Here is a 22423-nt window from a genome sequence, read left to right on the forward strand (position 1 = left end):
AAGACTAGCTTTCTCATTATTTGTCATTTCTAGATAGCATATGTTCTTTTGAATATTAATTAGGACTCAGGGAAAAGTTGGAGATCACTTCCAGAGCCTCCTTATTAAAGCCTCAAACAGTTGCCAGGTGAAAAAAATTTGCATAGTGCCTGTTACAGGTACCATTTCTACAAGTCATTCCTAAGCAAGATAAATTTTATCCAATTAAACTGATTTAAAAATCTGCTTCTTATTACTTTTAGTAGATTCTCTTCAATATTTACAAAACAGTGTCACTGTCTTCCATGGATGGCTTAGATTCACAGTCAAAAAGAGTAAGTCCATCAGCAGATGAATGGATAAGAAAGCTGTGGTACATACACAAAATGGAGTATTACTCAGCCATTAAAAAGAATACATTTGAATCAGTTCTAATGAGGTGGATGAAACTGGAGCCGATTATACAGAGTGAAGTAAGCCAGAAAGAAAAACACCAATACAGTATACTTACGCATATATATGGAATTTAGAAAGATGGTAACAATTACCCTGTATGTGAGACAGCAAAAGAGACACAGATGTATAGAATAGTCTTTTGGACTCTGTGGGAGGTGTGTGGGGGGGGATGATTTGGGCAAATGGCATTGAAACATGTATAATATCATATAAGAAACGAATCACCAGTCCAGGTTCAATGCAGGATACAGGATGCTTGGGGCTGGTGCACCAGGATGACCCAGAGGGATGGTATGGGGAGGGAGGTGGGAGGGGGGTTCAGGACTGGGAGCATGTGTACACCTGTGGCGGATTCATGTTGATGTATGGCAAAACCAACACAATATTTTAAAGTAATTAGCCTCTAATTAAAATAAATAAATTTAAATTTTTTTAAAAAAAGAGTAAGTTTCTGCTTTGGTAGCTCTAGAGTTTTAAAAGGGAGGGAAAAGAGTTATGCAGCTATGATGAGATGTTTTGAAAAATTAAGCTATGAAGAAATTCTGGGGAAAACAAGCATAAACAGGAGTGATAATTTTCTAAGAATATCAGGTCTGCTTATGCTCCTTAAGCTTTCCTGAAACTGTTAACCAGGATGTAAAATGTCACTGAGAAAAAACAGTACTTTAGGGACTAGAACTTCTTCAGTCCGATTTTTCATTTTTTTAATTTCAAAATCCACTTTTCTGGAACAGAGAGACAGTAGGCATGCATGTTTCATTATAAACTCCTGCAACTCTTGATTGGTCCTTGTGTTAATACATCATGAACAAATTTCTGAATATGCTTATTCACTTAAAGAATCCATCTGCAATTCAGGAGACCCCAGTTCAACTCCTAGGTCAAGAAGATCCCCTAGAGAAGGGATAGGCTACCAACTTCAGTATTTTCAGTGTTCCCTTGTGGCTCAGCTAGTAAAGAATTTGCCTGGAATGTGGGAGACCTGGGTTTGATCCCTGGGTTGGGAAGATCTCTTGGAGAAGGGAAAGGCTACCCACTCCAGTATTCTGGCCTGGAGAATTTCCCAGGACTATATAGTCCATGGGGTCGCAAAGAGTCAGACATGACTGAGTGACTCTCACTTCACATTCATTCCAACACACAAGCATGGACACACACCAGATTACAAGCTAGGGCAGGGATAGTATCTTAATCTCTTATAATATCCCATAATTCTTATCCAGTTCTTGTAAGCAGTAGGTGCTTAAAATATGTACATCAAGTTTAACTGAAATTTGCTTCAATGGTTTAAAAGTTTAGCTCATACTTTCTATAGAGAAACATGGAGCTAATAGATGGTGAACTTGACATAAGCAAACACTTAAAAGGAGAGAATTCCTAAATAACTAAAAAAATTTCCATAATTTTATGGTACACTGACATGGTATGCAGGCTAAATTTTATTTTTTCATCAGTCCTATTATTATACATTGGTTTAGCAGAAATTTTGCTGGTAAGTCAATATGGCAAATTTCCAGGGTTTTAGATTGTCTATTCAAAACCTGAAGCTGCGTTGACAAAAGGTATATCAAAGAAACCAATTGCACTGGCTTCTGATTAAATTAGAACTGGATAAGCTTTATTGCCTCCCTTTTTAATATCTTACCACTGAAGGCTCAGTGCAGGAAGGTTGAATTTAATTGTGTTATATCACGTTTCAGAAAGTACGGCTGTCCTTCCAGATTCTACCCACTTTTCCCTCTAGGATAATTTTCTTTAATTAAAGAGATGTGTTGGCCTTTTTTCTTTCTTTTTTTTTTTTTTGGCATCAAGAGTGGCTCAAAATTAAAGACCTACAAAAAGCAGTGCACACACATGGGATAAAGACAAAAGAATATAGCTTTGATGAAGCAGAGTAACTAGAGAGGAAGGAAGGAAAGGGATTAAAGAAGTAAAAGATACTTAAATGAAAATGGAAAACAAAAATAGCTGGAGAAGTGAGTTGTTGAGGATTTACAGACAGTACATAGGCAGAGCTGGGATTCTGCCTCTTCTTAATTTGGTTACTCTGAGACACTTATTACCCTGTCTTGCCCACTGTAGTTCTCGGAGAGTGTTGGTTGTACTTCTCAAAACTGAGTGTGCCTACGAACCGCCTGAAGATAGGATCTTATGAAAGTACAGATCCTAATCCAGTGAGTCTGTAGTGGATCCTGAGAATCTGCATTTCTCACAAACTTCCAAGTGATGCTGATGTCCTCCGGGGACCACACGCTGAGTAGTAAGGTATTAGCTGACAGAGTTCAGAATGAATGGGTTTCTCCATGTTGGCAATTTCGACATTTTAGGCTGAATGATTCTTTGTTGTGGGGAGATGTTCTATGCACTGTAGGGTATTTAGCAGCATCCTTGTCCTCTGCCTACTAGATGCCGGCAGCAAATCCCCCCATTGTGTCTATCAAAAATATCTTCAGACACTGCTAAATGTCCCCTGGGAGGCAGAACCACCCTAACTGAGACCACTGAAATATATTAAGACACGTGGGGCTATAATGGAGAAAGGCTGCTAGATAAAATACATGTATCTTTATCAAAGCAGCCCTATGTCTTCCAGTTCTGTTCTAGCCCTAACCCTAACCCAACCTTGGCCTGCCTTTAGAAGCAGTTGTGGGAGCCTTTATACCAACACCTCAGATGAAAATATTACAACTCAGCCAACTGCAGCCTGGCCTCCCTCCAGGGAAACCTGCCATCAGAGGGTTACCCACTCCATTTGCTGCAGAGCTGGAAAGATCTGAGAATATTCTTAACATCTAGGAGGAATAAAATTCTTTGTACCTTTTCTTAGGGTTTAGATAAATGTTAAACTAGTAGAAATTTTTACTATTTTCAGCAATATTAAATATATCACCTACACAATGTTATCTCAGAGATTCATTACAATTAGGCAAGCAAATAGCAAACAATATTTCAGAAAAATAAGGGAAGTTAGGGTGGCCTTTAGGCTGAATTTGGGTTTCTTCTTCATGTCCAAAAGGGTAGTAAAATAATCTTTTAATCATTTTGATATAGTCATTTTCTTTTTCTTCTCCATTTGACAACCAAATGACTCAAATTTTGTTTTCCTTTACTTTCTTCATTTATTCTGTGATTCAATTATATTGAATAAATTCAATGACTATTTGTTGGGCTCTACTAAATTACAAACTGAATGTAAGACAGACAAATAAGATAGGGTCTCTAACCTCAAAGACATTATCTATTTAGTTAAAGTAAAACTAACACAAATAAAACAACCAGAGAAAAATGCAAACAGTTCTGAGAAATGGGACATTTCCTGCCTTATCAGCCAGCAAGCTGCACCAGCCATTGCAGCTACCATGGATGGTGAGCTGGTGAGTCCTGAGGATCTCAGAAAGGAAAGAATACTTGACATCTAGCAGCCATCAGACTGTAGCCACTCCCTATGGTGAGCCCCGAGGAAAGGAAGCTCAGGATCTGAAAACAGGATACTGGCCCCAGGTAGATGAGGTGCATTATCAAAGGAATGATTTAAGAAAGCCTAGACTCTTGCATTTTCCCATATATAGAAAAGCACTTCCCCTCTCCCCCATCTCCTTGGAGTAGTTCTCTCAGGGCTACTTGAGATGCTCTCTCCCAGGCTTGGAGTCTTAAAAGTGAAGTGAAAGTCATTCAGTCATGTCCGACTCTTTGTGACCCAATAGACTATGTAGTCCATGGAATTCTCCAGGCCAGAATACTGGAGTGGGTAGCCGTTCCCTTCTGCAGGGAATCTTCCCAACTCAGGAATCAAACCCAGGTCTCCCACACTGCAGCAGATTCTTTACCAGCTGAGCCACCAGGAAAGCCCTAGAGTCCTAAAAATTCCCACCAAATAAATCATAACTCTCAACTTTTAGGTGGTAGGTATTTTTTTTAAGTAGACAGTTCTAAAACTCCTGACTCTTAAACACTGTCCCTCATGTAAAAGGCTCCCAAATAATCCTTGTGGAGTGAGTGGACCAACCATGAGTGCTCTGGTTTCCAAATGCCACCAAGGCTGGATGGAGGCCCACCAGGGTGATACTGGTCAGAGAAGGCCTCCTGGTGTGCCCTGCACTGAAACCTCTGCTTTGCCTCAGCAGAGCCTGGTTTCCAGCACAAAAGGCTGTGTCCCTGGAATGACCCCAAGACCCCCTCCCCTGCCCCATCAAAATGCCTGCGTGAGAAAGCACAATGCTGCCAGCAAATACACTGCTTCCCTGCCAACCCCTGAGGATGGGCCTTGACCTCCCTTTCTTAGAGCATTTCCTTAAAAAGGGCTCACAATTGCTAATCCTTCCTCTCTTCCTGGGAGATGTACTGCTTCTCCTACAACTCAGGAGTGTCTCTCTAGAAGACCTGGGAGCCATTACTTTTAAGTGTAAACATCCAAGAATGGGGCCCCAGTCTCCCAGTCTCCACAGGCAGGAGGCGGAACCCTAATTCCGTCATTGCCAGCCAGTGCCCAGAGCTGTCTAGGCACATTGCCAAGGTTTCACTGGATCCCCCGCCCTCTCTCCTCCCTACTTCCCTCTTTTAAATGCCTGGTCACCCCTACACAAGCCAGAACGGAGCTCAGCTCTTTCCCCTACCGTCAGTAGCTATAGAATCAGATCGTCTTTCACAGCTTTAACTTTGTTTCCTGTGCAGCTTTGTTTACCCTTGACAGCATGAAGGTGCCTGGGACAACAGGCAGGATTTCCCTGTTGTGGGTTCCTTTGGTGCGCCTCTACACTCCATTCCTAGCTGTTGTTAGTGCCTGGCATTCCAAGTTCCCTGCAACCCCAGGCACTGCCGACCACCAGCTCCCCTGTACCTGATGATTGTTTCTCCAGCAGTGTCTCATCTGAGGAGTGCGGTCCTGGGGGCATGTGGTCACACACGCCTGGAGGGAGCTCAGATCTGAAGTCACCCCACTGTATCTAACTCCCTTCAGTGCTCAGAAACAGTGGCCCACACCATGAGCCCCTACCAGCAAATTAACCGAAATTTCTGCTCCTCCCAGGTTTGGTGGAGAGGGAACTACTTCCCAGTTCGGAGATAAAAACACTGACCTTGGTGCCTCTCCTTCTCCATTTATCCTGCACCCCTAAGATCAGAGACAAAGAACCCAAGAGGGCCTGGACCTCCTTCAGTACCACCTCCCCAGGTAATAATTGAGGAGATAAAGTCCCAGGGCTTACAGCTACTACAACTACCACCACAACCTTTACTCTTGCATACATACTCTGCACCAGGAATTGTTTCAAATGAGTCACAAATGGCACCATTCTCCCCATTTTACAAAGGAAAATGCTGAGGCTCAAAGAAATTAAGAGTCTTACCTGAGGCTATGCAACCAACAAGAGGCAGAGCTGGAACTTAAACTCACTTTAAAAAAAAAACTTAACCAAATTCCAAACATTTCACAAATATGAAACTCAAGCTATCTTATGCCCCAAGTTTAGTAAAATATTAAGACTACCACCCCATTTTGTCAGATACATTTTAAAAATGTGTACAAAATTATTAGGCCTGTGGGTGTGGGTGATAGGGACCATGACATACAGTTAAAATTTTTCACAAAGATTTATGTCAACTTACCCATAATCACATTTTCCTTAAATATGGCAAAATTTCAGCAATAGTACATTTGAAAGATGAAAACTGTAAGATAACATGTTACCCTAAGAAATGCTGATGCTTATAAATTGTGTTTTATATGCCTTGGTTCAATAAAAGTCTCAGTAAAGAACTTTGCATATATCAAAAGTTCCATAAGGGGGCAACATGATGCCATCACATATTTCACATTAAAAAGAAAAAAAACTATTTTACATTTTTAAAAAAATCTCTTGAACTGCAAAAATTTCCAGAACCACAACCACAGCTTACTCCAAAAATAATATGCTAAGAATTGATCTTAAGAATTACTGCCAGGAATTCCAAGTTCTATGAAACCTTCCCAGTGGCAATCAGAGCTATGTATCAGAAGCATAAAGGAATACTAAGAACTGAAGTTATACCTTGGGCAAGTTATACCTCTTTGGGTCTACATGTTCTTATTTATAAAATGGGGCTAATCCCACCTGCACTGCTTACTAGGGAGTAAAGTGAGTGAAAGTCACTCAGTCATGTCCATCTCTTTGCGACGCCATGGACTATACGGTTCACGGAATTCTCCAGGCCAGAATACTGGAGTGGGTAGCCTTTCCCTTCTCCAGGGGATCTTCTCAACCCAGGGATCAAACCCAGGTCTCCCGCATTGCAGGTGGATTCTTTACCAGCTGAGCCACAAGGGAACCCTGAGAATACCGAAGTGGGTAGCCTATCCCCTCTCTAGGGGATCTTCCTGACCCAGGAATCGAACTGGGGTCTCCTGCATTGCAGGCAGATTCTTTACCAACTGAGCTCTCAGGGAAGCCACTGATAGCATACTAGAGAGGACTGGTAGAAATTCCCAATGTAACTCTATTGCACATGTAAGATTTGATTAAAAATAGATTAATTCATGGGGATGACCCAGAGAGATGTTATGGGGAGGGAGGTGGGAGGGGGGTTCATGTTTGGGAACGCATGTAAGAATTAAAGATTTTAAAATTTAAAAAATAAAAAACTAAAAAACAAAAACAAAAACAAACAAAAAAAATAAAAACAATAAAAAAAAATAGGTTAATTCAAATAGATGGTGGCATCACCTGCTTGCTTCCAAGATTCTCAAGATGACCTAAACCCAGAAGCATGAATCAGGAGATAACCTCCTATAATTTCCTGATATAAAGGAGACCAAGGTCCTTCCTCAAATCCAATTTGCCCCCAACAGGGATTAGGGGCCACCTGGAGACATGACTCAGAACCAGTGGCACCTAGGTGAATGAGCTCCATCAGGGCTTGGGGGTTTTCCACTGGGCCACAAGAAACAGGTAACCAATAACTGTAGACTAGATGTGTCACAGATTAAATTTATGCATTTAAAACTGCTCTTGAGATTGTCATACTAAATGAAATCAAAAATAGAAAGACAAATACATTATATCACTTATATGTGGAATCTAAAATCTGACACAAATGAACTTATTATCTACAAAAGAGAAAGAAGCAGACTCAAAGATGAGAGAGAATGGACATGAGGTGTCCAGGGGGAGGGTGGGGCAACATGTGGTTGCCGAGTGGGGGAAGGATCGATTGGGAGTTTGGAGAAGGACATGGCAACCCACTCCAGTATTCTTGCCTGGAAAATCCCATGGACAGAGGAGCCTGGCAGGCTACAGTCCATGGGGGTCATAGAGTCAGACACGAATGAGCAACTCCAATTTCACTTTCTTTCTTTTGAGATTAGCAGAGGCAAACTAGTACATATAGAATGAATAAACAACAAGGTCCTACTGTATAGCATAGAGAATTATATTTAATACCCTGTGATAAGCCATATGGAAAAGAATATTAAAAGTGTGTATATCAATATATGTAAAACTGAATCACTTAGCTGTAAAACAGAAACTAATACAACACTGTAAACAACTGTACATCAATTTTTAAAATTTCAAACAAAAAATAAAAATGGCTCTTGATTAACTTTTTTGAAGGTAAGTTTACAGACTTTCCAGAGAAGGCAATGGCACCCCACTCCAGTACTCTTGCCTGGAAAATCCCATGAACGGAGGAGCCTGGAAGGCTGCAGGTTGCCGAGGGTCAGACACGACTGAACGACTTCACTTTCACTTTTCACTTCCATGCATTGGAGAAGGAAATGGCAACCCACTCTAGTGTTTTTGCCTGGAGAATCCCAAGGACGGGGGAGCCTGGTAGGCTGCTGTCTATGGAGTCACACAGAGTCAGACACGACTGAAGTGACTTAGCTTACAGACTTTCATGAAATTATGCGCCAAGTAGGTTGACTTGATTTACTCGCCTGCTTTTCACCTTGAAGGTAGAAACTTTAGGTGTTGAAGGCCAGGGCAATACCAACTGATGCTAATGATTCAACCATGAATACCTTGCTTTGCACATATTTAAGAAAACTAACTTTGAATACTGCCTTACTGTTCATGATTTTATGTAAGCATATTGCTTTGAAAGTGAAAGTGTCAGACACTCAGTCGTATCTGACTCTTTGTGACCCCATGGACTGTAGCCCGCCAGGCTCCTGGGTCCATGGAATTCTCTATGCAAGAATAGTGGAGTGGGTAGCCATTCCCTTCTCCAGGGGATCTTCCTGACCCAGGGGTTGAACTCAAGTCTCCTGCACTGCAGGCAGAATCTTTACCATCTGAGCCATCAGGGAATGTTGCTTTACAGTTTAGGATTTTATGTACATGTTTATCTCTAGAACTAATTCTGAAAACATTTTAAAATTCCATTATTCAAGGGTCCTTGCTTATGTAAGGGCAGTTTTTTTACCCATCTCAAAATGAGAGTACTAAAAATCAAGTGAGTCCAACATCTTGGAGATTCCCACCAAACCCCTTGGTCACCAGATGTAAGTCATTAGTCGGGGTCCCTGAAGAATTGATAGGGTGAGACTAGGTTATTTAGCCTAAATTATAATATGAGTTTTCAAAGGGGGTCCCTAGGAGATAAAAATCTGTTTAGCATTTTCCACAGATGTTATATATTTTAGAGACAGGAATGGAAAACATCTCATTCCAGAAAATTCATCAGTTGGTGAAGAAAAAGGGCTTCCCAGATGGCTCTAGTGGTAAAGAATCTGCCTGCCAATGCAGGAGACATAAGAGATACGGGTTCCACCACTGGGTTGGGAAGATCCCTTGGAGGAGGGCAGGGCAACCCACTCCAGTATTCTTGCCTGGAGAATCCTCATGAACAAAGGAGCCTGGCGTGCTACAGTTCGTAGGGTTGCAAACAGTTGGACATGACTGAAGCAACTTTAGCATGCACGCAAGCATGCACGGGGAAGAAAAAATATATAACCTTTAGTCAGAGTTATAATAGGCCCAACCCTTGAGGAAAAGAAAAAAAAAAAAAAAACCAGAGCATGGGTTCATCCATCTACTGAGTCATTATTTGCACATTCAAAACTTGCAGGTATCAAATGTACATATTTGCTTTGAAAAGAATTTTTGGAGCTGGAAAATATTCTATTCCTGGTGACAATTTTGCCGTCTCCTGACTTTTGTTCTACCATAAGTAAACATTTCTCAAGAGAAATTTTAATTCTTACAACTTTAAGGGTTCTTACTATTGTGCTAAAAAAAAAAAAAATCCATGGCAAAAAACAAAAGAATTTTGCGCCTCTGGGTCCCACCCTCCTCCAGAAAGCTTCACTTTGGATTTGATTCTGAGTGCTGACCTTCCGGCAAGGTGCAAAAGAAAGTTCTCGAGGAGCAGTGAGAGAAGGCAAAGGAGAAAAAGGAAAGTAGGATAGAGCAAAGGGAAAATGTTCTATCTGTATTCAAAGAAAATCCTGTGACTATGGTGTTGCGATTGAAAAGAGCTACCCTTTGGGCAGGAGATATAAAGGCACAGGGTATGATAAATATGAGTGCTATTTTGGGAAGAGTTCAGAGAATATTTGAAATCAGAGTTGTCCTAGACCCAGGTTTTGTCTTTGGAGTTAACAAATTCTTTCGCTAGGCTCTGTGGTGTGTGGCTTCAGAAAGTCTTAGCACCATCTACAGCCTTCTTCACTTAGGCTACACACACACACAGACACACACACACATACATATGTTAAAACGATAGCCAGATTTCTCCAAACACTGGGGTATGTTAATGCACACTGTAATTTTTGGACTGGTTTTTGTATTTAAATTAGGTTTTTGACCCTGCAATACCTGCTGAGCCAGTCATGCCCCTATAAGGCATCCTGGTCCCCTGTATGGGAAAGCTAGTTATTATCCCCGGTTCATGTCTTCAAGCTGTCAACCTGGGGACCTCTGTGCTAGCTTATACTGGGATTTTCTCCCAGCTGATTCCCCTCCATGACATTATTTGGAAGATTTCTGAATGTGTTTCATCATCTGCCATTCTGCAAGCCTGAGAACAGAGAACACTAGGATTGCCCAAAGGGATTCAACACTTGTAGGAAGTTGAAACATGAAACATGCCGTTCAGCATCAGCTCTCCCAATCTTGCCCATCACTCTGAGTCTGTTGCTCCCTTTATCATGTGCCCTAACCCTGCACCTCAGCATCAGGGACAGCCCTCCACATCCGAGTCCCGCCTCCTGACTCATGCCAGGGGATCCATGGAGAAGCTAGAGTTAGCATCTTTGGTGGGCATCTCCACCATGCTATTTGCTATGTTGGGGAATAAATTCAAAGATACACAAGACAAATCCCCCACCCTTAAGCTGATAACCATCAAGTGTCAAAGGTAACCTCTCAGGTTAACAAAATGTTCTCATACCACATCCTCAGGCATGAGGAAGTTTTGTAAAACAACTAGATTGTCAAGGATGTAGATAGGTTTTATGTCTTTTGTGATGTAGGTTTTAGGCCTTGTAAATAAGCCCCAAAAGGAGGTTAGGTGAGAGTGGGAAGATTTTCAATACCAAGGAAAGAAATTCAGCTGGACTCGCTGGATCATTGATAAAGGTTTTTAGGCAAGAGGTAGTACAAATGATACGTGAGTTGGTAATACTACCCTATAGACAGCCTGCCAGGATATTTGCAGGGGGAAGTGTCTGAAAGCAGAAAGGCCAGCTAGAAGGCTAGTGTAATTCTCTATCAGGGAAAGCACCAGGGTCTGAGCCAGAGAAAGACAGAAAAATTAAGAAATAGGAAGGCATTGCAAAGGAAGAAGCCACAGGACAGGACACAGAATGGAAAAATGCAGTATAAGTCAAATTTCAACCACTAGTTTCAGACAGAAAAATGAGTGATGCAACAAGCAGAAATCCTCTTTGAGTTAATGTAAATCTGTCCCTATGGCACCAAGAACCTGTGGCTCCCCAAATGGAAATCACGGTGGCCTTAGAAGTGAATCCTACTTTCCCCAGCTGTTCATTTAGCATTTATTTAGTACTTCCTATGTGCTAGACACTAGGCTTCCCAGGTAACTCAATGGTAAAGAATTCACCTGCCAATGCAAGAGAAGCAGGAGCTGCGAGTTCGATCCCTGGGTTGGGAAGACGCCCTGGAGGAAGAAATGGCAATCCATTCCAGTATTCTTGCCTGGAGAATCCCATGGACAGAGGAACCTGGTGGGTTACAGTCTATGCAGTAGGAAAGAGTCAGACACGACTGGGCAGCTAAGCATGCATGTGCATGCGTGCACACACATACAGGAGCTAAGCATTAAGAAACCAAAAATAACGAAATAAGCTCCAGACTCCCTAGGTGTTCATCACCCAGTTCCATGCCTTACAGGTAATTATTTTGGTTTTCTCATGCCTACAATATATTAATTGAACTGCCACTCAATTTTCATTCATGATTTCCCCCATAACCAACTATCATTGTTTGAATGCATGTTCTCCTTGAGGTATCTCTAGCCACTGCTAGTGAATAATAATGTGTGAATTATTGATTATGCTCCTCTTTCTAGCTGCATTGTCAAGGAGAACACACGGCTGAAAAAAACATCATTTTAAATGGAATATCAAACACCACAGAGAACCAGAGGCAATGGATCTTCTCAGCTTTTAGCAAAAAGTGTCCTTCCCTATGATCTGTCGGATGGAATTTTGTGCACCACTAGGAGGATGGGCCATACGCTACACAGTCCTCAGAGGCAAAGGACACATGATTCTGGAGCATTTATTTTACTTGAATATCTGGGGTAATTTATTGATTTGAAAGAGTTTATATTAAAACACACCAAAGCATTATGAAGTAGAACATAAATCTTGCACAAGATTTTCATTTTAATCAAGGGATTAAAAATAATTTAGTGCTGGCCTGTTTGGGAGCATGTGAAAGGATTGAGGGAGCAGAGAGAGTAAAGTAAATATATTGGCTCTTAATGATCTCCAGGGAAACATTTTGGAACACTGATGGACATGTCCAGCCCAGCCCAATGGCTCGTATGCTTTAGGATGAGAAAACAATCCAGGACCTCTAAGTGAGACCCAAAACTCAGATTCACTGGGTATCAGTGTGTTTTTTAAATTCCTTTCCTTTTCCCCTATTTTTATTTTCAGTAGAGCTCATATGTGCTTTATAATTCTGATCCTACTGGCTACGCATTATCAGTTCAGTTCAGTCGCTCAGTCATGTCCAACTCTTTGTGACCCCATGGACTGCAGCACACCAGGCTTCCCTGTCCATCACCAACTCCCGGAGCCTACTCAAACTCATGTCCATCACGTTAGTGATGCCATCCAACATCTCATCCTCTGTTGTCCCCTTATCCTCCTGCCTTCAATCTTTCCCAGCATCAGTGTGTTTTCAAATGAGACATTTCTCATCAGGTGGCCAAAGTACTAGAGTTTCAGCTTCAGCATCAGTGCTTCCAATGAATATTCAGGACTGACTTCCTTTAGGATGGACTGGTTGGATCTCCTTGCTGACCGAGGGACTCTCAAGAGTCTTCTCCAACACCACGGTTCAAAAGCATCAGTTCTTTAGCACTCAGCTTTCTTTATAGTCCAACTCTCACATTCATACATGACCACTGGAAAAACCATAGCTTTGACTAGACGGACTTTTGATGACAAAGTCATGTCTCTGCTTTTTAATATGCTGTCTAGATTGGTCATAGCTTTTCTTCCAAGGAGCAAGCGTCTTTTAATTTCATGGCTGCAGTCACCATCTGCAGTGATTTTGGAGCCCAAGAAAATAAAGTCTGTCACTGTTTCCATTATTTCCCCATTTATTTGCCATAAACTGATAGGACCAGATGCCATGATCTTTGTTTTCTGAATATTGAGCTTTAAGCCAACTTTTTCACTCTCCTCTTTCACTTTCATCAAGAGGCTCTTTAGTTCCTCTTCACTTTCTGCCATAAGGGTGATGTCATCTATGTATCTGAGGTTATTGAAATTTCTCCCAGCAATCTTGATTCTAGCTTATGCTTCATCCAGCCTGGCATTTCACATGATGTACTCTGCATATAAATTAAATAAGCACAGTGACAATATACCATCCTTGACGTACTCCTTTCCCAATTTGGAACTAATCCATTGTTCCATTTCCAGTTCTGACAGTTGCTTCTTGACCTGCATATAGATTTCTCAGGAGCAGGTAAGGTGGTCTAGTATGCCCATCTCTTGAAGAATTTTCCAGAGTTTGTTGTGATCCACACAGTCATGGACTTGATAATTCTATGAAATCAAGAGCAAGCTGTGAATAGAATGACTGCATTAGAGCTGACAGCAATATGCATGCATGCTAAGTTGTTACAGTCGTGTCCCACTCTTTGAGACCCCATGGACTATAGCTTGCCAGGCTCCTCTGTCCTTGGGATCCTCCAGGCAAGCATACTAGAACAGGTTTCCATTCCCTTCTCCAGGGGATCTTCCCAACCCACGGATGGAACCCACATCTTTTACGTCTCCTGCGTTGGCAGGTGGGTTCTTTACCACTACTCCCACCTGGGAAGCCCCAACAGTGGTATATATGAGGTTAAATACTTGTGAAGATGGACACCATTATCTGCATAACACAGGCCACCCCCCTCACCATGAACAAGTGATGTGTCCTGACTAAAATGTCAGCAGCTCAAATTCAAGGTTTGTATATATTGTCTGCTTTTGGTTTCACCCCACCTCTCAAGGTCTTTAAAGAGTTTAATAGCCCAAATTCTCTGCCCCTCTAAAATGTCTGTGTAAATCTTGACACAAAGGAAGTCATCTCCATAGTAACCATGGATGAATCTAGATGGGAGAGTGATTTTGTTTCTCTTCAACTGAAATGAGACAATCTGGTTCAAACTGTATGATTTTTGATGCTAGAGATGATGGATTTAAATTTTAAACACAAAATTATTGAAATCTGTCCCCTGTGGCATTTAGGTAAAGTGGCCATATGATTTTCCCAGAGTTCAGCAGTTCTTGTGTCTGATTTCTGGGCCCTTTTGCAGCTGAGCTTGGGTGTAACAGCAGGGTGACTTCCACAGGCAAAGCTATAGAATCTCACAGCTTAGAAAGACTCTTAATGAGGTCCAGAGCAGAGCAGGCCTGCATCCCCCATACAGAAGTGTTCACAGGGTATGGGCAGCTCTATGATAACTGGGAGGAGAGAGAGAAGACGGCAACAGTCAACAGTGCCCTCACTGAACAGAAACAGCAAACACTGATGGAAGTAGGGGTCTCAGTAACTGGTTTTCCCCCAGACAATGGTGCTCCCTCCCACCCCTCTATTTGGAGGCATAATTTTGGGACGTTTTACACTTCCCGGAAATCCTGAGATGGAGAAGCAAGGTGTGGGGAAAGGTGAACTGCTCCCCTGGCTCTCTGGGGAACTTAACGTACCTAGTCCCCACTCAGGTGCAGGTGGATCCAGCTGCAGCAAGGAGCCACAGTCCCAGTGCCTGACTCCACCCCGCCCTGCCCCAGCACATCTGACAGCCACTCAGGGGCTTACAGTTCAAGCAGGTCCCCAGGAGCACAAGGTTCCTTCAGCTCCAGGAGGAGAGGAACTGTGGGTGGGAATGACTAGCTGACTTTAGTTGATAGCTTTAAATATTTAGCTATATAGTATATGGCTGCTTTCAAACTGCTGAATTTTATCAAGCATCATTAATCAATTTCCAAGAAACATCATCAGGGAAACATATGAAACCAAAGCCCAGTGATGGGATCAGCAAAAGCTAGAATGTGACTACTCTACAGGGCAAATAAACAGATTGCAAGGAGGAGGAAAGCAGAGGCTGGAGAAACAGAGACTTCAGAAACCATTCAGGCAGCGACACTGCTAAATGGACACTTGCTGGGATGCAGTAAGCTAACTGTAACATCATTCATTCAAGTCCCCTATAATGAAAAGGACATCTTTTTTGGGTGTTAGTTCTAAAACAAAAAAGATATCCTTTTCATTATAGGGGACTGGAATGCAAAAGTAGGAAGTCAAGAAACACCTGGAGTAACAGGCAAATTTGGCCTTGGACTGTGGAATGAAGCAGGGCAAAGACTAATAGAGTTTTGCCAAGAAAATGCACTGGTCATAGCAAACACCCTCTTCCAACAACACAAGAGAAGAATCTACACATGGACATCACCAGATGGTCAACACCAAAATCAGATTGATTATATTCTATGCAGCCAAAGATGGAGAAGCTCTATACAGTCAGCAAAAACAAGACAAGGAGCTGACTGTGGCTCAGATCATGAACTCCTTATTACCAAATTCAGACTTAAATTGAAGAAAGTAGGGAAAACCACTAGACCATTCAGGTATGACCTATATCAAATCCCTTATGATTATACAGTGGAAGTGAGAAATAGATTTAAGGGCCTAGATCTGATAGATAGAGTGCCTGATGAACTGTGGAATGAGGTTTGTGACATTGTACAGGAGACAGGGATCAAGACCATCCCCATGGAAAAGAAATGCAAAAAAGCAAAATGGCTGTCTGGGGAGGCCTTACAAATAGCTGTGAAAAGAGGAGAGGCGAAAAGCAAAGGAGAAAAGGAAAGATATAAGCATCTGAATGCAGAGTTCCAAAGAATAGCAAGAAGAGATTAAAAAAGCCTTCTTCAGTGATCAATGCAAAGAAATCGAGGAAAACAACAGAATGGGAAAGACTAGAGATCACTTCAAGAAAATTAGAGATACCAAGGGAACATTTCATGCAAGGATGGGCTTGATAAAGGACAGAAATGGTATGGACCTAACAGAAGCAGAAGATATTAAGAAAAGGAGGCAAGAATACATGGAAGAACTGTACAAAAAAGATCTTCATGACCGAGATAATCATGATGATGGGATCACTAATCTAGAGCCAGACATCTTGGAATGTGAAGTCAAGTGGGCCTTAGAAAGCATCACCAAGAGCAAAGCTAGTGGAGGTGATGAAATTCCAGTTGAGCTGTTTCAAATCCTGAAAGATGATCCTGTGAAAGTGCTGCACTCAATATGCCAGCAAATTTGGAAAACTCAGCAGTGGCCACAGGACTGGAAAAGGTCAGTTTTCATTCCAATCCCAAAGAAAGGAAATGCCAAAGAATGCTCAAACTACCGCACAATTGCACTCATCTCACATGCTAGTAAAGTAATGCTCTAAATTCTCCAAGGCAGGCTTCAGCAATACATGAACCGTGAACTCCCTGATGTTCAAGCTGGTTTTAGAAAAGGCAGAGGAACCAGAGATCAAATTGCCAACATCCGCTGGATCATGGAAAAGCAAGAGAGTTCCAGAAAAACATCTATTTCTGCTTTATCGACTATGCCAAAGCCTTTGACTGTGTGGATCCCAATAAACTGTGGAAAATTCTGAAAGAGATGGGAATACCAGACCACCTGACTTGCCTCTTGAGAAATCTATATGCAGGTCAGGAAGCAACAGTTAAAGCTGGACATGGAACAACAGACTGGTTCCAAATAGGAAAAGGAGTACGTCAAGGCTATATATTGTCACCCTGCTTATTTAACTTCTATGCAGAGTACATCATGAGAAATTCTGGACTGGAATAAACACAAGCTGGAATCAAGATTGCTGGGAGAAATATCAATAACCTCAGATATGCAAATGACACGACCCTTATGGCAGAAAGTGAAGAGAAGCTAAAAAGCCTCTTGATGAAAGTGAAAGAGGAGAGCAAAACAGTTGGCTTAAAGCTCAACATTCAGAAAACGAAGATCATGGCATCTGGTCCCATCACTCTATGGGAAATAGATGGGAAACAGTAGAAACAGTGTCAGACTTTATTTCCGGGGGCTCCAAAATCACTGCAGATGGTGACTGTAGCCATGAAATTAAAAGACGCTTACTCCTTGGAAGAAAAATTATGACCAACCTAGATAGCATATTCAAAAGCTGAGACATTACATTGCCAACTAAGGTCCGTCTAGTCAAGGCTATGGTTTTTCCAGTGGTCATGTATGGATGTGAGAGTTGGACTGTGAAGAAGGCTGAACACCAAAGAATTGATGCTTGTGAACTGTGGTGTTGGAGAAGACTTTTGAGAGTCCCTTGGACTGCAAGGAGATCCAACCAGTCCATTCTGAAGGAGATCAACCCTGGGATTTCTTTGGAAGGAATGATGCTAAAGCTGAAGCTCCAGTACTTTGGCTACCTCATGCGAAGAGTTGACTCATTGGAAAAGACTCTGAAGCTGGGAGGGACTGGGGGCAGGAGGAGAAGGGGACGACCAAGGATGAGATGGCTGGATGGCATCACAGACTCGATGAACATGAGTCTGGGTGAACTCCGGGTGTTGGTGATGAACACGGAGGCCTGGCGTGCTGCGATTCATGGGGTCGCAAAGAGTCGGACACGACTGAGTGACTGAACTGAACTGAACTGAACATCATACATGAGACAGTTGGAGTGATTTAAATAATGACTGGATATCTGGCGAACCTAAGAAATTATTGCTAATTTTTTAACATGTGGTAATGGCACCCCCCTCCAGTACTCTTGCCTGGAAAATTCCATGGACAGAGGAGCCTGGTAGGCTGCAGTCCATGGAGTCGCTAAGAGTCGGACACGACTGGGCGACTTCACTTTGACTTTTCACTTTCATGTATTGGAGAAGGAAATGGCAACCCACTCCAGTGTTCTTGCCTGGAGAATCCCAGGGACGGGGGAGCCTGGTGGGCTGCCATCTATGGGGTCACACAGGCTTGGACACAACTGAAGTGACTTAGCAGCAGCAGCAGCAAAGGTATTGAAGCTTCAATACTTTGGCCATCTGATGCATTGGAAAAGACCCTGATGCTGAGAATGATTGAGGGCAGGAGGAAAAGAGGCTGACAGAGGATGAGATGGTTAGATGGCATCACCGACTCAATGGACATGAGTTTGAGCAAACTCCAGGAGATAGAGATGGACAGGGAAGCCTGGAGTGCGGCAGTCCACAGGATCACAGTCAGATGTGACTTAGCGACTGAACAACAACAATGGTCTTGAAGTCACATTTTAAAAACAGTCTTTCATCTTTTAGAAATATACAATGAAATACTAATGAATGATGTGATGTGATAGCTGGGATTTGCTTCAAAATTATCTATTGTCAGGGGAAAGAAAACATGATTAGATAGAGAAGAAACAAGTCTGGCCAGGAGTTGACCCCTACTGAAGCCAGAACATAGCATATGAGGGTTCATGAGAGTATTCTTCCCAGTTTTCATATTTTTTTCTCCTCCCAGCCTTCCTGCCTTTCTCCCTTCCTTTTAACTGTATCTATACACTAGACTGGAAGAAAAATAGAAGTATTTTGGACCAAATGTTTTTCCATGTTAAATGTGGATATTATTTATACCAAAACATTTACTATATCAAGACAGTGTATAGAAGGGAAAGCAATTTTGAATCCAGAAGAATGAGCTTTCAATCTCACCTTACCAGCTGGGTGACCTTGAGCAAATCATTAAACCTTGCAGAATCACACTGAATTTTCTCACTTGTCAAACCATAATAAAACCACTCTATTTGCTTTGTTGTAAAAGTCTGCAAGAGTGTTTGAAAAGTGCCAGGAATAGATAGGTTTTCAGTACACCGAAGTTACAAAAATGGATCATAGACAGAAGTATTCCCATCATTTCTGCAAAGATGTAAATTTTTTGAGCAAAAACAGAAGACATCATTCTTGATTTGGAAAACTTTCACATTTTACTATTTAATTAGCAATTTTCTTGGGTTTTGCTTTTAATGCAAATTTCTTCCTTTAATCTGGGATAACATCCCTAGAAAACAGCAAAAAGTTTAAAGTTCAATATTAAATGTAGGTCTGATAATACAATCATCTTAGGTTATTAAATTTTACCTGATTCTCACACCAGCTTCTGGCAAAACAGTTTCTCTGTGTGTATTGATCTGTAAGCATATCCTTGTATCAGGATTTTTGAAATCCACCAGCTCTTGAGAGTTTAATAATGTGGAAGAAAGGAGTAAAGGAGGAATGATACTGTCAGCACCACATATCCCGCCCTCCCTCCGGGAATATGGGGGATGCTCCATTGGAGCTCCGTTGGCTTTGTTTCCCTCACTTCTTTGTGTCCTAATCACTCCCCCCTCTCTCCTGCACCTTCAGTTTTTCCTTCACCACTAGGTCATTCCCTTGAGCCTAAAATATGCCTTAATAGTCACCTATTTTAAAAAAAATCTCTCCCTTGACCTTTTGTCCCCATTCAGCTTTTGCCCCATCCCTCAGCTCTTTATGCTGCTGCTGCTAAGTCACTTCAGTCGTGTCCGACTCTGAGCAACCCCATAGACGGCAGCCCACCAGGCTCCCCCGTCTTTATAGCAGCATTCTAAAAGATGGACAAATCCTCGCTTTCCATTCTCTCTCCAACCACTCTAACCATCTTTCTTTCCCACTGTGCCCATGAAACCACTCTTATCAAGGACCTTCAGCAAACGCAGCGGTCAGTTCTTTGTCCTCATCCAACTGCATTTGGACACAGTCTTCTACACTCATCTTCACAAATCACTTTCTTCCCTTAGCATCCATGGTCCCTCACTCCAAGTTCTCCAATTCCAACTTTTACCTCTATGCCCACCTGCTAATTGTAGAAGCCCAGGACTCAGTCTAGGAGAAGGCAATGGCACCCCACTCCAGTACTCTTGCCTGGAAAATCCCATGGACGGAGGAGCCTGGGAGGTTGCAGTCCCTGGGGTCACTAAGAGTCAGACACGACTGAGTGACTTCACTTTCACTTTTCACTTTCCTGCATTGGAGAAGGAAATGGCAACCCACCCCAGTGTTCTTGTCTGGAGAATCCCAGGGACGGGGAAGCCTGGTGGGCTGCCGTCTCTGGGGTCGCACAGAGTCAGACACGACTGAAGCGACTTAGCAGCAGCAGCAGCAGCAGGACTAAGTCTTCAGTTCCACCCCACCCTACCCCACCATAGATGTCATCAAGGCCCATGATTTTAGATGCTATCTATTCACTGAAGACAATCATATTTTCATCTTCAGTCCTGACTTCTCTAACTAAGCACTGGGCCCATCGATACTATTATTTAACCAACATTCATATTTGGGTGTCTAATTGGCATTTCAAAGCTAACATTTCCAAATGGGATCCCAAATTTTCCCTTAATAATCTGCACCTCTTTATGTTCATGGAGGGAAAAGAGATTATCGGTAGTTTTGTAGAAGTCTATTTAAAGATGTTTGGGTTCTGTAAATCATTCAACAAACATTGTATTATAGACACTGAGCTGAGAGCTGAAGATATCAAGAGGGATGAGATAGAACGGCCACCATCAAGAAGTTCAATACAGAATAAAAACGTAGCTAAATGCCCTGGCTTTGACATGTGCCTAAACTTTGACATGTGGCTTTAACATGTGCCTGGCTTTGATAGTTGCCTAAACTTGGCAACTTCTTGCCTTTAGTTTCCTCATTTCTAAGGTGATAGTGGGCTTTCCCCAGTCGCCCAGTTGGGAAAGAATGCCTGTCAATGAAGGAGAGACAAGAGACATGAGTTTGATCCCTGGGTTGGGAAGATTCCCTGGAGAAGGAAGTAGCAATCCACTCCAGTATTCTTGCTTGGAAAATTCCATGGACAGAGGAGCCTGGTGGGCTACAGTCATAGGGTCGCAAAGAGTCGGACACAACTGAGTGCGCATGCACACACAAGGTGATAATAATATAAATAATAATTACACTCTTCTCATATGACTGTTCTGAGAAAATAATAAATAAAGCAATAAAAACACAAGTGATTATGTCAGTACTTGGCACATTTAAAAAAGCACTCAATATATGTCACCTTTCAAATAAGTGGTTAAAATTGCATGCCTATCATCACCTGAAACTCAAAGTGTCTTTTCCATTATGCCTGGAAGGGAGAGAAATATATAAATAAATAGGAAATCATGCAATATACTTGCAAAGCAACACAAAATAATGATGTAAATTCTGAAAGAAAATGTTCTCCAACAAAATGCCCGAACCAAACAATTGTCATATAACCATACACTGCATAGGATGTCTTTTTTCTCTGTCCTATGCTCCCTTTTTTCATCTTTGTCTGATGGTCATCTCTTTCCTCTCAAGTATTCTTCATGAAAAAGGTACCGAACTTTTAGAGGCATATTCTTTCTTTCTCCCTCTTATACACAGGGATCTGTTATATTATAAAGCTGAGCAAGCAGAACCACTGTGTTTAAATGCCAATTATGGAAAACCATAAATGAAGCCTATCATTCAGTTTCCTGCAGAAACACTTTGCTTTGATTCCCAGACTATTATGACTGGTTTCCCTTAGAAGCATAGCCCTTCCTTAGGAATACAGAGGGAAAGTTTAAAGGTAAGCACTGGGAAGCAAGGCTGCTCTGCTCTGCAGAGCCGCAAGTCCTCGTTGGATCACTTGAGATCAGCTTTTTACAATCCTGGTTGAAAACATTTCAGTAACGCCATGATAATAAAGAATCACCCTGCAATGCAGGAGACCTGGGTTTGATCCCTGGGTCAGGAAGATCCCCTGGAGAAGGAAATGGCAACCCGCTCCAGTATTCTAGCCTGGAGAATTCTATGGACAGAGGAACCTGTCAGGCTACAGTCCATGGGGTCGCAGAGTCAAACATGACTGAGTGACTAACACTTTCACTTTTCAATGTCATGAACTATCTGAAATTTCCTAATCATCCAACCCTAGGTTTTTCTAAGACTCCTCCCAATTTTTGTTATGACCATAATTTAATGTATCCTACTGTTAAGATATCGTATATCAAATTTTCTCACAGTTTGTAATGTTTTCCTGGATGGCATACTAAATAGTACACAGATAAATTTTTTTACTAAAATCTTTGCATCCACATAAAGCACTGGAACACTGAACCCATAAAATTTCACATCACTCCTGAGGTGTGTGCTCTTTAAGGGTCATAGGTGAAGAGATGGAGACCCAGAGACATTGCTGAATCCATAACACAGCAGGAATGGGGGTGATGGAGCCTGAGGGTAAAATGCTTC

The 22423-nt window shown here is 42.0% G+C and overlaps 1 long non-coding RNA gene across 1 annotated transcript in view; it reads right to left on the reverse strand.

Annotated features, from left to right (window-relative positions):
* LOC121818542 (uncharacterized) overlaps nucleotides 1–22423 on the reverse strand; it is a 78876-nt gene that overhangs the window by 13715 nt on the left and 42738 nt on the right. The window lies entirely within an intron of this gene.

Source organism: Ovis aries, chromosome 1, assembly GCF_016772045.2.
Source record: "Ovis aries strain OAR_USU_Benz2616 breed Rambouillet chromosome 1, ARS-UI_Ramb_v3.0, whole genome shotgun sequence".
In the NCBI taxonomy this organism is placed as follows: Eukaryota; Metazoa; Chordata; class Mammalia; order Artiodactyla; family Bovidae; genus Ovis; species Ovis aries.